The following is a 13,643-nucleotide window of genomic DNA, read 5'->3' on the forward strand; positions in this document are numbered from 1 at the left end:
TCTCTTTGACATGTGTCTAGAGTTCTTAAGTCTTCATTTAAATTGCAAAGCTGCTAGAATCAGATCTTCTTTGAATGCATTGTGTGATGTTTTGGCTGAAAACACTAAAGCCCTATGGGATGACATGTGTCATCCACCATCATTTCAGAGCTGCCTTTCCATGACACTAACTGATGAGGTTTGGTGTTGTCTAATAACTCAAGACCGCTGTCAGGGAGGGAGGGGGAGAACGCAGACTGACACATGCATGAGGGTAAACTAGGAAAGCTGACAGAAGAGTGCTGGGAGACGGTGGGTATTGCAGTCTGAGTGAAGCATAGAGAAAAGGACGTGATGAATCCAGACTAGTCAGCCTTGCATCCAATTGTTACAGAGAGAATGATTGAATGGAGGGTAGCATACAGCAATCTGAGTAAATTAAAGGTATTCGCAGCTCTCACCTCCTCTTAGCTTAGCTTGGAGTCTTGAATGGAGGATTGCTTTTTACCAGTGGGACCAGATGTAACCTACATCTGTCAGATTTCATTAGCTACGTCAATCTGAAAGGTACTGTTCCTTTTGGGTTTACAAACATTATTATTTATTAATTTTTTAAATCAGTTCACACATTTAGGCAAACATGATTTACACTTTGAAGTTTCCAGCACTGAACCTTTAGTTGTATTTCACCTTGCTGCTGAATATACCGTCACTCTGAGTTTTACTAAAGGTGTTCAGTCTTTAAGGAGGATCACAGAATTAGGCTAATTTCCACAGGGAGAGCTGAATTTTACACCTCAGCGAGCATTTTTCATGTTATGCAGTGTGACTGAGGGCTGGACTTAAATTCTTTGCTTGAAACGTATCCCGTTAAATACCCATCGATGTTTTGGTTTCCTACAGGATTGCTTCTTGTATTTATCATCTTGACGTCTCCTCTCTGCATTCCACATTATTAGATGGCATTGTCTTGATTAAGGTTGGATGGCGAAATATTTTTGATGCTCAACAAATTAGTTTTTCTAACATGAATGCAGATGACTTGTGAAACACTGCATAGTGAATAAGCTGCCTGGTGGGTTTTTGTATGCACTGATTTCATATGAATGTAAAATAAATGGTGTTTTCTTAAAAACATGATGAATGCTAATCAGTGTTTATTCTGCTTGCATGTTTTTCAATAGACCTTCATTCACCGGGTTGCTGGCTTAACTAATTAATTTTTCCTCATTTATTTCTGTGGGATTTTCTTTTTGAAAGAAGAACAAGGATGAACACACCACAATAAAGATTTTTCATGAGTAGCAGATATGTGTTGTCCTGCCACCTTGTGGCAGTGCAGTAACAGCACCATAACATATACAGCCACACACAGAGCCCTCACTTCCCTCATCCACGCCCATGTTTTCCCTATAATGAAATGAATGAGCAAATGTGTTTACATCAGCAGATGAGCACATCTTCACTCATATGTAATATTTGCTCACAGTAATACTTAAAGCTGGGCTCATCCAGGATTTGGACACTTGTTTATGGATGAACTGATGTCCTGCTGTGCTGTTGGAGGCTAGTTGTAATGCAGAGCTATATTTAAACTTCCCCTGGGGTGCCATTAAATCATGTAATTTCTTCGTCAGGCCTGGCTGACCTCATTACCCACATCAGAGAGCATTAAGAAAGAAAAATCATTCATTGTTGAATATTGAATTTGTGTCTATGAGCTATACTACATTTTAAATTTAAACACTGCTGCAGACATTCTTAACGTGTGAGACTAACAGACAGAATAAGCTCCAATTCCTTAGATGTTGGAATGGCAGGAGAAGTGTGATCAGGCTTGGCTGGTATTTCCAGTTGGGGCTTTGCCATATCCCACCACTCTTAGGAACAATCCCAATATAAATCAAAAAAGTGCAAATGAGCTGCTTTTATCAAATGTGCTTTATTACGTGATGCCAACATGTGAAAAACAAAACAGCGTGCAGAAACACTTACATAGATGTTAAACCTTTAAATAAACTAGACTGCAGTGACTGGGCAGTCACAGCAGAGGAGTGTTTTATAGATATGGAACACACAGAAACAATAAACCTTAATTTTTCAAGTTATGATGATTTTAAATATTACATATGTTATTCCTGTGATAGACTGGTGACCTGTCCAGGGTATACCCCGCCTCTCAAACTAGGATAGTTAGGATAAATGGATTTATATGTAATTAAGTATATTGCATAGTTTGAATGATTCATTTAGAAAAATAATACAATAGCTCTTATCTCAGGGTGGTAAGTCTTCCATCTTTTGTTTATGTTGGCTGCCGGGAGGTACAGATCAAAAGCCATCAATCTATTTGAACCACAAAGAGAAATGAGAAAACTATAAAACTCTGATGTATAAAAGGAAGATGTTGTTGTTTTTACTTTGCAAACTGTGTTTGCACTCAGCAAAATGTAACATACAACTTTAATTGTGTTTCTGCTGTATTAGTTTGGGGAATGCGGGAACAGAAAAAAAAATTAAGAATTTAATCCAGATTTAGTTTTTGTGTATGTATTTGTTTTTTTTTTTTTAAGTAGATAAGTGAGTTAGTACTTGGGAGTAAGGGCTATTAATACAGTGGACTGTACAAATGTCATGACAGTTAAAAGCCTGATCTGTTAGCTCCTGCATCTGCAGTACTCCTAACCTTGAGTGGGTGTTCAGATCCACAGGGGATGGAAGATTCCCCTGTTCTCTTCAGAAGCAAGCGGGAGAAGGGGGGAAAAAGACTGTCTCAGAGATAGATATTTATAGAGAGAGTGGGAGAAAGTGAGACTGTGGCTTGAAAGGTTAAAGTAAAAGAGAGCGGCAGAACGACAGAAAGGGAGAATGACAGAGTTGTCGAGTGAAACAGGGAGATGGTGGAGAATATGAAGCAGCAAGATTTAGAAATAGATAATGCTGCACACATCACCAGAGGCTGTGTGGACCCTGCTGTAAATTTCTGGGCCTCTGTAGGTCAGGTTGGAGCTTTATTGTCTGTGTTGACCCTAATTAAGTCCTGCAGATATTGCGAATGAGTCACTTGAAAAAATATCTTCTCAGGGTATGTCATGTATTTATGTGTCTATTGTTTCCCTACTGTCTCATCTGCTCCTGGGTCTACAGCACATGAGTTTACTGCAGTGATCCTAAACACAGATTATTAACACCATGAGAGAATTTAAAATATTTATATGTTTTAAGAATAATATAGGTAGATAAGCATTTTTTAAAGTTAAATAGGTTCTTCAGAAGTGTTTTAAGTAATGTTGAATAACTCATACATAAGTCATAATGTCAACTCAAAGTCTTAAAATTCCCATCTGGGTAGAATTTTGGCACTAAGTAGACAGCTAAACCACTAAATCACCTCCTCTGAAGTCAAATTTGCCCAGATCTGTAGCTCTTTTTCTGCTCTGACAGTTGAAGCAACCATTTGTTCCAGGTACCCAGGAATCTATTGGCCTTATGACACTGAATCTCTGCAAGGCTCCAGACTTTCAGTGAGCCTTCTAGCTGTAATTACTGTTTCCCCATCTACTGGGATTGTTCAGGCCAGGCCCACTGAGACTCTGCTCTAAATCTCCTTGATGTTGTCAGTTGGCCGTTCAGATAGGTAGCTGGATAGGCACAAAAAAGGGAGGGCCTCCTGGAAGTGAGCTCCACTCCGGGGCAATTGATGTATGGATCATCGTGGGGCGAATAATAGATGATCTCTCCTCCCACACTAGGCCATTCTGAAGTCATTGTCAAACTTGGCAAACGTGTCCGGGAGGATAGATGGGAGTTTGCTGTGTTCAGGATAGCATCGAAAAAATGTTGTCTTCTGTGATGAGACACACGGTGGTGCAGACAGCCATTTTCAAGCTGTAAAAAAAGGAAGGAGTTTATAGGAGCTGGGCTGTCAAGAAAAAGGAGTAAATGAGGATATGTGGAGGGAAGTGGTAGCTGTGCCTCAGATGTTAGTCATTATACTTCTGCGTCTGCTTTTAGTGTGCAAATAGATTACATTTATTACAGTTTAATCAGTTATTCTTTTTGCAAGAAAAAAAAACACAATTAAACCGGCAACACAACACATGCTGTTATAGATATAAAAATTCATGACGGTTTTTCAAAACTGAAATGAACAAAGGGAAGTCGACCTTTTTAATGTTAGGCTGTTTTGAACAATTCAAAGTACATACTGATGGGGCTTCCATACATTGATTCTACCTTGAATAAGTGAACAAATCTGGTGTTTGTGGATCCACCAATGCCTCCCATTAAGTCCTCTGTTATCACGTTGCAACAACAACAATATTTTGCTGTCCCAAGGCTTAGCTACATTTGTTTACAATCATACTTTAAAGTAAATTTGATATTATAGAAATAACAACATATGCACGATTAATTCACTAACTGGTTGCATAAATGATATGGAGTGTTATAAACTGTCTTTAAGAGGTGTGGTTTGTTTACTTGTTACAAATGTTACCAATGGTGTGTCTAGTGTAGTGAAAAAGTGAACTGGAAGCGCCACCTTTGCAACTGCTGTAGAAAATTTATCCTTACTAGCAAAAAGCCGCCCTGCTCTTCTCTCAGGGTGCCCATAGGGTGGGTTTTTTGCCAGGCCTGCGGCACTTTTTCAAAATTTTCATTCTGTATTTGTTGGCAACTTGAGCAAAATTCTGTTGCGGATATAAATTTGTGCAATTTTTGCTCAGATTGGCTCGTTAAGGAGGAGACAGGATACATGCATGTATACATACTGTACATACGCTAAGATCGTCATAGTAAGAAGATTAACTAGATTTCTTTGTTTCTACTGTGTGCGTGTTAGAGATTTCATATCAGGCAAAACCAAGAAATCCTGCCTGACAAGAAGTGCATCCTAGTTCTGAATGATTTCCTTCAGTTCATCTAACAGCCTATAAACATAAACCTCGTTCTATAAAAGTAAAGAATTTTCTATTTTGACATCCAGCAGCACAAAATTACACATTTTCTCTCATTTGTTTCTGCTGTTTTGCTCCTGAACTGCAGTGATGTAACCGTTTTGTCCACTCCAAATTGGACTAAAGAGAGCCTGGAGTGAAAGCTTTCTCCCTGATCGATGTGCATTTTCAGGTATTTCAACTAACAAGAGTTTATCTTACTTTTTTTTTGGTGCAGATGGCTGGCTGACCGAGAGTAGTTTTTAAACATTTTTTTAAGCTTTGTGCTTCCTTTATGTTGAAAATGTCTGCTTACAGAGCATGAATAAAAACTAAGATGTAAAACATTTCATGGAGCTTTGTTGCAGGCTGCGATGGGCTGATTGCCTCACTCGCTCTAGTTTGAAATATCGATTTGTTTTTATGTTGTTGTTCAAAAGTAAATTACACAACTTCCAAATGAAATCAATGCGTGGCTTTTAAAACGAAAAGATAAAAGAACAAATATTCGGATTTTCTCTGTGAAACTGAAGCAGCGCTCCGTTTGAACCACGCCACTATTGTGTGTTTAATAAAAGTTGATTAAAGCAAGACACTACAGTGACACCGTGCGCACTATGCAGATATATGAAACAGCAATATTTTATTATATGCAATCACTCACAGCTGTGCACATCAGTGTGTCAGGCTACAAGATAAGTGAGACCAGTTGTGCTCGAAGCTGCCACGCAGTCAAAGTAAAAGAGAAATAAAAAGAGCTGGAAAGACAGATGACACGCTGGAATTCCACTCATTTTCAACACTTTGCCTCAATGGGAAAGTAAAGCACTGTATTTTATAGTCACATTCAGTATTTGTTATTATTCCAGCTACAGCTGGAAATGACTGTTAATAAGCCTTATAAGCCATGCAGATCTTTGACATCTTGTCTCCACACTCAGGTTTTATCCTGGTTTGTGTGAGGCACCCCAAGCTGAAAGCTTGACACTCCCGCCTCTCATTTACCTAAAACTGGGTGCGTTTGCTAATGCAATTCTTTTAAAATGCCTACAGAAGGCTGGAAAAGAATGTTCATATTGTTAGAAAAAAGAAAACTGTATCAGCGGACGGAGTTAAGGCAAGTTTCAGTTAAGAGCCAGTCACATCAGCTGCCTTTTTTTGGGTTTAAAGTGTAGATGAAATTCTCTATGCTGTTCAATGCTCCTCGTCATTTATGGACATTTTGGTGGCTGTGGCTCACTCTAGCCCAGGTATTCACACTTTGGAAGAGTCCCAGAGTCAATACAGGAAACTCCAAAAGCAAAGAAAGAAGTTAATGGTTCACCTTCACACCATGAAAAATAGATCAATACAAACAAATGGATGCATTTAACACAGTTTTTCTCAAGCGTCTAGCACATCCTCTAAATAATCACTGTCGTGGTTGCGCTTGTTATTATTTGTGTATAAAGTAAACCTACCACTTTGCATTTGGTGAACTACAACAAGAAAAAAGATAACACAGTGCTACTCCTTGTTTTACAGCAGTCCATCTCACAGGTACTGTGAACAAATTCACACCAATTGGTGATTTTTCTTCAAAATCGTGCCTCTGATTTGGTATTAAAAGCTGGAGTATTAAAAGCAATTGTTGTGGCTCAAGTTTCACATGAATATCATTTTCTAATGCTGATCTAAAGATGCTAGCTATTTTCAGGCTGTCTTCAAATTTTCAGACACAATAAAAACAAGCACCTCCTCAGAGCTGCTCCCTCCCAGCGATTCAGTGATAATGAGCTAACTGGTAAATAGATTTACTAGTACTGAAAAGCACATATTTGATTCTAGCATACGGTGATTTTCATACTCTTGACTTTGCTGTGCTGTTTCTCAGTTCGCTGCCGGTAAAAGGGAGAAGAGACGGCGAGATTGACGCCAGCTGGCTGTGACACTGGTGGCAACAGGCCCGTGAGTGTGAAGATGAGGGGGGAGGGTTGTGTGCATTTGGAAGAGGGGCAAAAGGGGAGGTGATTGACTGACGGGCATGTGTCAACCCTCCTACTGTACTAAATGTTAAGGGGGGACAAGAGTGTCTCGTTAATTAGGGCGAGACGTAAAAGTCCCTGTCACTCATCATCATCTTCACTAATATGTTTGGAGGCTAAAGGCAGCTGAAGCATATAGCTGAATGATTAGTCACTGCAGAGCGAGGGGCAGCTGAGGGAAGGATTGCGTTACCACTCAACTTTTCTGGACATTTTGTGCTGCTGAGATTGGTACTACACTGTTCGCTGAATAGAAGGCTCTCTGCTTTAATTACGGAACATTTGTACACTTAATTTGAAAGGCAATTTCAGAGTGCATCCCTGTGAGACCAAGACTTGTACTGATATTTTCTTCCGCTTTTTACAACCCATTCAACACTGAATCACCTGCTTAATATCAGCAATGATTGTCATAGAGGCCATAATAGAGTACAGGTCTTAGCCTTTCAGTATCTATAATTTTTTCACTGACCTTGATTTGTCCCCTGCTTTTAGAAGCCCTCATGTGGAGCCCTGAGGGAAATAATGGCAAGAGAAGAAGAGTGGCATTCAGCCTCTGGAATTGACTGTGAAATTAACAGGAGACATGTTATTCCAGCATGCTGCTCAACCAGTGTGAAAAACAGATAGTGACAGCGATAAGTCCCCGTGCTACTGATTTGTTTGCCATGTGCTCTAGTTTTTTTTCTTCCTTAATCTTGACGGAATACAGTTGAATAACAATGATGCTGTTTCAGCAATAGTGTGGAAAGGGTTAGCTTAATGAGAACATGTTCAAGTTACAGTTTATATTTTTTTCCACACATGAAAATAACATATCTATCAAATAGCTGCAAAACTACAGGCTATAAGAATGTTTCAACAGGTATAATTAAGCTTAATTGACCATATAATTACATTAATATGGTGCTGAAATTCCCTAATCCATTTAAATGAACATTTAATACTAATATCATAGTTGCCATTGTCTCCTCTGAATAATTTCTGTTCTTAAATCTAACAGTTTAGACAAAGCTGACCAGTTATACAGTATGGTCTAATCTGAGTGGCACTTAAGATCTCATTTCCATAACCCTCTAACTGGGAAAACAACAGCAATTATGGCAGTGGTATTAGGACGAAATGACACCACTGAACTGCAGTCATGCAGCAGGTGGGTAATTGGCCCAGAGCTGCACTATGGAACTGTCCTTGTCTCTTGATGGTGACACCAGCCACTCCACAGGGTGGTCTTATCCGCTCACCGCCCTCCGAGCCAGATGCAGCATTTTATAATTAACCAAGTGAGACGAGTAGGGTCAGAGAGAGACGCTGCAGTTGAGTACTGTAACGAGCTCAGCTGAAACTGCAATTACGCACATACAGTAAATGTTTTTCTCTTCTTTTCTTTTTCATGCTTGCTCTCATTTCTTCAGATTTGCAGTGCGTATTTAATTTGCATGCAGAAAGTGTGCTAGAGAGATGGAGAGTTTTATTGCTATGAATGAAACTGGACTCCGGAGGCCTCCGTGGTGTTAATTGAGGTGTAATGTGATTTGTTTTGCTGCCCCTTCCAGCAGCCCTTCCCAGTACATTGAATCAGATCCTCAGTGATTACTATACTCTCTAATGGCCTCAGTTACATCTGTGTGCTTTAAACAACCTGCAACTGATAAAGATAAAATAATAAGGTTAATGCTGCAATGACAGTGTGCAAAGTTTATGACCATTTACACAACATCTTTACAGTGCCACTGAAGTGCACTTCAGAGAACTGCCCTTGAACGCAATAACCAAAAGAGTGATGCTGCTGCAGTAACATTTGCATCTGGTGCACATGCATATTTGTTTGCTTGCATAACAATATGACAAAGAAGTTGCTCAGTGTTGTAAAGTTGTAAAAGTTGTACAAGCAAGGGATCTTACCAGCAAAAAGTTATACTTGGAAGAAGTACACTGTACAATATAAAAGTCCTCTTGTTCACTTCATTAAATGCCTTAAGCCATTGTTCGACATCATTTGCTGAACATAATTATACACTTCAAAAGAGTCTGTTAATAGAAGTACTGTACTTTATACCAATATAATGTGCCTTTTTGGTGCTCAAAGGCCCAGAGAAGTCACATCTGCCAGCTTTTCAGTGCACTGTAGATGGTGGAAACTTTAGCGTAACTTTCTGCTAATTGAGAAAGTCAGGTATTTTACTGAGAGGAGAACTGTTGTCATTTCATCCAGCAAGGCATGCTGATACTGATATTTATAAATGCACATTTTTGGACTTTTCAATTGCCATAAAACAAATGCCACTCAGTCCTTTAAAAGTGGAGTTTACTACTACTGTCATCTGCAAACCTCAGCCAATCACAACAAAACTATCTGCGTGAATAGACTGCAGTCTTTGTATTTTAGGAGAAAGTTCCATTGTGTTTAGGGTGAACTGTGCCTTTAATGGTACAATTAGGCACTGTTTATTCTAGAACAATCTGCTGGAAACAGAAACATTGGTGCTTTTTAGTTTTTGAAAACTAATACATGCAGACGGCAGCGTTTTAAAAATGATCGCTGTTCACAAGGAACAGTTGGAAGCACTGCAGTCCATGCCAAGTTGGCGGGGTGTGTATAGGAGTCACAACCACACTGCGCATGTGCCAGTACCTCCCACTTTGGAAGAGTCATGTTTTCCCTGACAGGGACCAGAGCGTTTCAAAAACGTCCCAATCTGGAACCCGTTTTCAAATCGTGCCATTTCAGGACTCAAAACGCTGTTTTCATGTAAACAACCAGCCAGAGTGCAACAGAAGTTTACTGTTTTCACCTGAAAACGTGCTTGTTCAAACAGGGCCGCAGATGTGACTTGAGTGAGTGAGTGAGTGAGTGAGTTAGTGACCGTTTCAAATTATTTTCTTCAATGCAATATTCAGTAGAGACGATATGCAACAACACCATCTTCTGTTTTTGTTACAAAAGGAACAGGGCACCAGGTGCAGGTCTGTGAGGAATGTATTTATTTATTAAAAGTTGGCATGTTGTTGCAGGGCATTATACACGACTAAACTGATTATTTTGGAATGACCTTTCTACATTGGTGCCACTGCACTGAAGTTCATGAATGTTTCATGGAAAGGCGGGCTGTTTTGGGCCTGCCACGCTCGGTTTGCTACTTGACAGAAACATTCTAACTCAAAGGCAGAGTGGGTGTTAAAAACAGTGGGTGCTATGAATACAGGGTGTCGGACACAACAAATGAAAGTCCCTCAGACTCATAGAAATCAGGTGTGTCTGGAAGGATAAAGGCACGCAATTATGTATACACATATTCCCACTTTTTCCCATTTTTCTTCTCCAATTCAAAAATTTGACACACATTTGATTATAGGCATTAACATCCTCTGATATCACATAAGAAAGCTAGACTGATAAGTAGATTACTCTAATGACAACAAGCTCAAGTGTAGTAGGCAGAGGCTGCAAAAAAATGTACATTCATCACTTAAGGAAAAATATATATACTTCATCCATCCATTCTCTTCTGCTTATCCTGTTCAGGGTCACGGGGGGGCTGGAGCCTGTCCCAGCTGTCATAGGGCAGGTCACTAGCCTGTTGCAGGGCTAACACAGAGAGACAGACAACCATTCACACTCACAGCGATGGGCAATTTAGAATCACCAATTAACTTAACCCCAGTAACTGCACATCTTTGGACTGCGGGAGTAAAACGGAGTACCGGGAGAAAACCCATGCAAACATGGGGAGAACGTGCAAAGTCCACACAGAAAGGACCTGGTAAAAGTGGATTTGAATCCAGACCTTCTAGGTGGGAGGTAACATGAGATAGATTTTATATGTAAGTCAAAGACCAGAGAGGAACCAAATACTACACCAAGATTATGAACACTTGTCTTTGCAGATGAGCAAAAGGAAGCAATCACTTGACTGATTCTTGATTGTATATCAGGAGGAGCTATAATTGTGGCCGTAGTCTTTTCAGAATTTACAACAAGGCAGTTATTGGAGAGCCAGTCAGCAGTACGGGATAGTACGGAACAGTCAACTAAGGTGGACAGCCTATCTAATTGATGAGGCTTAAAAGACACATACATGTACAGCTGAATGTCATCTGCATAGAAATGATAAATGACAGAAAAAAGTTGAATAGTACCAACTAAATGAAGCATGTAAAAGGAGAATAACAGTGGACCCAGGATTGAACCTTGTGGAACGCCCCACAGGTTAGACAAGCAGTGTACTGTAAGAGGAGAACGTGCACGCTCTAACAGAGAATGTCCTTCCAGATAAATAGGAGGAAACTCAGTCCAGTGCTGAACTAGAAAACCATTCAAAACCTTGAGCCTATAAAATAAATATTATGGCTAACAGTATCAAAGGAAGCACTGAGGTCAAGTAATATGAATACAGGACAATTTCCCACATCAGATGCCATTAGAAGATCAATATAGACCTTTAAAAGAGCAGTTTCAGTGCTGCTACAGTATTTTTATGCAGCTTTTGAATAACACACAATTGTATACTTTCATTTGTTTTGCAGGATGTTTTATAATATGAAAAAAACATATCCTGTATTGATCCAGTGTCTGTTAAAAAAACACTTAACTGAATTAGGACATTACATGTAAGCTTTAAATTTCCAGTCTATCAAATGTCACTGAGCAGTCCTTTAAAAATAATCTTTTCCGTCTCCTGTCCTTACTTTCTTACATCTTTCTTCATCTCTGAGTGAAGTTACAGTATCTCATATTCTTTTCTCCCTGGGAAATACAGCAGGTGTACTTTAGCTAGTAGACAGATGGTGTTTGATATTTTTTTAGCTGATAGAAATGTTGCATTTGAAATTACATACGACTTAAAAGACATTCCCTTTTCTCTCATTCTTTTTATGTAGTGCTAGCTAGTTGCTGAAGTACTGAGACCACAGCTTATCATCCATTGATAAGCTGGAGCTTATCATCATCTGCACCAAAAAATGCTGCAATCATTCCAGCCTACTTTAACCCTGAGTATAGAGTTTTAAATGATACATAGGTTATATGTTTTTTTGCCTCTTTCATCTCGTGTGCAATAAACACTGGTGATGGATACACTTTTTTGTCTTTCATGTGTTATTATTCCCTCCATTTTGGTTCAAATTGGTTTGATGTTTGAAGGTCTGTAGTGATGGGAAATAATAACTCCCCTCAGATGTCCTAAATTTAAAGTAATGAGCCTGTTTTGAAAAGTAAGCAGCAGAAAGTATAGATATTTGTGTGAAAATATAGGAAGTAAAAGTAAAAAAAAAAAAAAACTATGCAAGTAAAGTACAGATAATTGAAAATTCTATGTAAGAAAAGCAACAAAGTATTTGTACTTTATGTCCCACCTCTGGTAAGAGGCTGAGAAGGAGAGAGACCAGAAACAACAGGATGTGCTGAAGAGCTTTTGTGAAGTCCTCTCCTTTACAGTATAGTTCATGGCCTACATCCACCTTTTTCTGTCTCCAGGTTTTTTCCTGCCTATAACTACATACTCTCATGCACTGAAAACATTTACTAAAAAAAAAAACCCCATCCATTTCTTTGTTTGATGATGTTTGATGTTTGACTATAGAGTGACAAAAAAACATCAAATCAAAGTCCTGTTCTCTCTTTTTGCAAGATAAACACAATCAACTTCTCATGTCTGTCTGACAGCTTCCCTCTCTTCCAGCTTTGTGGACGAGACAGCACAAAGGGAGCACTAGTCAAGTGTGTCACACAGGGTGGTTGGTGAGAGAGAAAAAGAGCGAGACTGAGGCTACCTCCAGGTGAAGGGAAACTTCATATATTCCTGCATTTTGCTACCAGGGTGGCATGACGGGAAAAAAGCCTTTCATTCTGTGCTGAAATCTGAGGGAGAGAACAAGCGGATGAGTCAGCTGCACTAACAGGGTGGAAAAGTGTTTGAATATGATTTCAGTAAAAACTCTACTTTAGAACTCCTACATATTCCATGAGTAGTCATTCAGTTTGACAACTTCAGCAGAATAATTAAAGAAAGGGAAGCAATAAAAAGAGGCCGGTATTTGAAAGGTCAGATGGAAACTCGTATTTTTGTTAATCGGATTTTTACCTCCGCCAAGGAGGTTATGCTTTTGGTAGCGTTTGTGTGTGTGTGTCATTCTGTCTGTAAACAGGACAGCTTGAAAAGCTTTGAATGAATTCTGATTAAACTTTGTATGGGTGTAGAGTGGGGTCACGTTAACAATCCATTAAAGTTTGGCTCATATCCAGCAAGGTCTTCAAGGTCAACTTAATGATTTATTGGCTGAAAATTAACAAAAAACCTTTTAACTTAAAAACTATGATTCTTACAAGTGTGGTGTGTATTGCCAGCATATAGAAAGCACCATACAGTATAAAGATTTAAAATATCATGTCACATTTGACCTCTGACCTCTCCTTCATGGTCAACAGATTGATCTGAAGGTCAGAGTGATAATGCTAAATGAAGCTATTTATTAAAACTATGTTTCTTACTGATTATATTGACAACATATAGGCATGTAGGATATATGGGGATTCTAGTTATCATGTTACCTCTGACCTCTTCAAGGTCAAACAAGGTCAAACTTTCATAACATGTCTTTTAAATTTAAAACTCTTCGCATTATAGTTTGCATCCAAATATCACGTCACCTTTTGATCTCTGACCTCACATTAAATTTTTACATCTTCCTTTCTTTCAAGTTG

Source organism: Archocentrus centrarchus, chromosome 15, assembly GCF_007364275.1.
Source record: "Archocentrus centrarchus isolate MPI-CPG fArcCen1 chromosome 15, fArcCen1, whole genome shotgun sequence".
Lineage (NCBI taxonomy): Eukaryota > Metazoa > Chordata > Actinopteri > Cichliformes > Cichlidae > Archocentrus > Archocentrus centrarchus.